Here is a 4500-nt window from a genome sequence, read left to right as displayed (position 1 = left end):
GCAAACCATAAATCCCTTGGAGCAATCCTGGGCGATATGCCCCTCCTTGCCACATTTGTAGCAAGCACCCAGGTCACCTCATGACCCTTGCCACACTTCCTGCAAGTGCGGCCTTTCTAGCCTCCAGTCCTCGAATTAGCATACTTGGTCCGCTTGGCTATCGGCTGAGACTGAGCCGGCCGTCGATCCATCCTCTGAGACTCGGCCTCCTCCCTGGCCTGAGTCTCCAACTCAATCTACCTCTTCCGGGCATTTGCCTGGAGCTCAGCAAATGTCCGGTACGTCGAGTTCGACACGAACTCTCGAATGTCCTTCCTCAGAATGCCCAAATACCGGCTCATCCGTGCCTGCTCCGTAGACACCTGCTCAGGTCAGAACATCGCCCTCTCATGAAACTTCCGGGTGACCACAGTAACTAAATCATTACCCTGCTTGAGGGTCAAGAACTCCTGAACCAACCGTTCCTTTTCCACCGGGGGAACATATTCGTCTCTAAACATGGTGGTGAACCCCTCCCATGTCACCGCTGAAATCCCTGCAAGACTGAAGTTCGCTGTCACGAACTTCCACCAATCCTTCGCTCCCAAGCGAAGCTGGTTGAAAGCGAACCGTACCCTTAGATGCTCCGGACATGAACACGTATAGAAGCATCCCTCAATATCAGCAATCCATCTCATCGCAGCGATCAGGTCCTGGGTCCCATCAAACTCGGGTGGCTTCATGTTGCTGAACTACCGGAACAGCAACGAGTCACCTCCCTGAGGCCTGGCAGTAGCCATAGCTGTCGTAGCTGTAGCGGCTGCAGCCTTAGTCACCACGGCGTACCGCTCATCAAAAGTCTCAATCAATGTGGTCTTGATAGACCCAAACATCCCCAGGATCTCGACCCTGATCGCCACAGGCACCTCATCGTGGATCATCTGACGAAGCTCCTCGTCGCTCACACTGCTCGCCTCAGGTCTGTTGCGTGTCCCAACCATGACGTCTCTGAAATATAACACAATAACATCAAAGACTCATTCGAGCATGCTTGCATTCGATAACTGAACCCTACTTGATCCTTAGCATCAAAAGGATTCTTACCTAGAGTGCGCACTGCTCCGGTCTCTTCGGTAGTACGGGCCCTTATACTACCGCCTACACCGCATCGCTATTCACCCTAAGTCCTACTCCTTGGATCCCAGATCACAAGTACTCTATATCTCGCTGGCATAGGCTACCCTTCGGTAGACCTCTTATCAACCCCTCACTGCTACCTACTCGCTCTCAAGCATCACATAGCAGCACAAACCTTCCTAGGCTAAGGCATCACAAAATCAGGCCACTCTAGTCCTAATATGAATACCTAGCCAACTCTAGCATGCGTAATATAACATGTCATATCTCATAACACAAAACGTAAGGGCATTTTGGGGATTCACCGTTCAGGCACTGGCTGACCGTACACACTGCTCCGCTGTGTTTGTCTCAAAACCTCTTGCTTTTTAGAAAAATTAATTTTTATCGTTTGAAAATTTTCTCAAATGCTCAGTTTGAGTTCAGTTATGCCCGAAGGTGCATCCGAATCCCTCAAACCAAGGCTCTGATACCAACTTGTAACGACGAAATTTTCAAAACAATTTTTCATTTTTCAACAACCAAGTTTATATTTAACATTCTCAAAAACACATGTTCCACAATAGTTATCAAAATAGTACATATCCCAAGATCACAAATAAAATCCTCTGACTGTGTGTACGGATCACGCCGGCGCCTTCCCACGGTCCTCGCTAGTACCTGAAATACATAACACAACAACTGTAAGCATAAATGCTTAGTGAGTTCCCCAGAATCCCACTTACACACATACGCCTTTCCAGGCCATACTCCACATGACCTTCCGGTCCATGTGTCTCAGGGGACTTCCGTCCCAACCCGGGAAACCTTCCCGTCCCACCCGTGTCGACCTTCCGGTCCATAATTTCCCTGACCTTCCGGTCCACGTCATAATGCCTTCCGGCCCATATCAAACATAGCATCCATATCACATACATAGTGCATACAAAACAGGCAAACATAGCATACAATATATCTCATAGCATACCAGACCTTCCGGTCACACATAAGTACCCTTCCAGATACTGTATAGTGAGAAGACTCACCTCGTATGATGTCTAGAATCTCAGGTGCTTGATATCTCTGAATCTCGAAACGACGACCTAGCCTCGCCTAATCACAACAAATAATCATCCAAATAATTAATGGCTTTCAAGGCTATGCTACACCCCTTTCCACTATCCCTTGCACTCCAGAAACGGGGTCGCGACCCACTACGCGGCGCGTACTGGGATTACGCCCAACGTACATCCTAGTTTCTTACTTCCTCATTTTAATGTCTTAAATGGTTAAGACATAACCCCACATTTCATATCTGGCCATTATAATACCTCTTAATCCATAAAGTCGAAACCTTTAAGCCTTTGCATGGCTATAAAGGTTCCCCACAGCTTCTAACACCTTTCCTTTATCCTCCAAAAGTCTAGATCTCATGCATGGCTCAACATTCACATCCAACATTGCATTTTTACGAACATAAAACTCATATAGTCCTGGAATATGATAGATCTAGGCCAATGGAGACTATTTGCTAATAAAGTCTCCATCTTGGGACCAAAAAACCTAGAAATTGGTCCAAGAAGCACACCACACAAACTACAAGGCAAGATCTGAACTTTTTACCTCAGGAAGAAGATCTAACCTTTGATGTCCTCAGATCTACACTTGTCCACCAACTTCTAACTTCCACAATGGTCTCCTTTTCTCTTTCATCACCTTGAAATGGCACTTTGAAGGTTAGAACACTCACACCCAAGCTAAAAACAAAGGAAATACTCTCTTAGGGTTTTTTTCTGAAAGATGGTGGCTAAGGGACAAGACCATATCATTCCTTTTATAGCCCTCAAGTCATATTAGGGTTTTGAATCTGTGCCGGTTACGCCCGGCGTAACCCTAGGTACGCCCATTGTACCCGGATGAAACTGCGTACAAAATAAGCGCCCGAGTACGCGTAACGTACTCCTTCTATGACCAGCGTACTCACAAGCTTAGTACTTAACACAAGGGACCTAATATGACAACTTGGAAAAGATGAAAGGTTAAATGGTTGAACCTGAATTCCTGGATGTTACATAGTCGCTCCCAGCGACTTCCGAAGGAACCTCGACTGTCTAAAACTACTCTATCCATATTGCCACTCAAGATGCCACATTCCTGATGATCCCCTCTCTCGTAGTGTCTGACCGCTCACTGCCAGCGAATCTACTACAAAAGGTGAATGCTACCAGAACCATTTTAGTCTTACATCACACCTGGTCTCCAACGACATACCGATTTCCGAATCCGATCCTACAGTGGCCTACTCACATCTGTGCGATTGGCCCGCCCTGGCCTAAACCATCTGAATAAATCTGTGAGTGAATCATGTGTCTACCGCATTCTCACTACCGGGTAGGGATCAACGAATGCTACGGGCCACCCTACAGTCTCACGCTCCCATACTAACTGACCATTAATGAATGCTACGGGCCACCCCGTAGTCTTACAACGTTCTACTCTATCTGCCAACTAGTGAATGCTACGGGCCACCCCCATAGCCTTACAACACTTCTACGTTATCTGCTAACTATTGCTACGGACCACCCCGCAGTCTTGCCACAGTTCTCGTGCTATCTGACCACTGGTAAATGCTACGGCTATCCCAAAATCTTACAACACCACCCATGCTGACTAATTACTAGTGAATGCTGCAGCTACACCCGCAGACTTATAACACTCTAACACTATCTGGTTGCTAGTGGATGCTACAGCTACACCCGCAAAATTACAACACTCTACCACTATTTGGCTACTAGCGAATGCTACGGCTACACCCGCAGACTAACATCACTTTCCTTACTAATTCGTTGTTGGGTAATACTGCGGCTATCCCGCAGCCCTACCACACTCTCTAGGCTGTCTCTACCACTGGTTACTACTTAGAAGGCATTCCCGACTCTCCCAAGTCCTGTTGGCGATCCTCCAACCTAATTCCAAAACCATCCCTCAATTATCAAGTGCTGCTACTATCTTGTAGTCTTACATCCTTGCTACGCTCGCGTTCCGAAAAACAAATCTTCAGCTTTGTTTCCCGAACCAATCATCTACTAATCCCAGTTACATGATCCCAACATTGGGAAGTTCCCTAAACTGCCAACTCCTGCACTCCTCTACCTATACAGTCCCTCGAACTGCTTTCCCTTCCTCCTCGAAGGTCACTAACCCTTCTAAGTTTAGCATACTACCGAACATGAATACTTGAAGGATTCTCCCCCACTTTGATCCAGTTAATCCCTTACAATTAACCTCTTGAAAAGGATTCCCCATCCTTCATATCATATAAAGGGGTCGGTCCACTATCCACAACGCTTACTGTCACACCCTGCTAAAGCGAAACCACGAGGCGTGGCAGTATAAAGGGTTTCA

Source organism: Lactuca serriola, chromosome 3, assembly GCF_051521515.1.
Source record: "Lactuca serriola cultivar US96UC23 chromosome 3, Lser_US96UC23_V15, whole genome shotgun sequence".
Classification (NCBI taxonomy): domain Eukaryota; kingdom Viridiplantae; phylum Streptophyta; class Magnoliopsida; order Asterales; family Asteraceae; genus Lactuca; species Lactuca serriola.
This window is presented reverse-complemented; position numbering follows the sequence as displayed.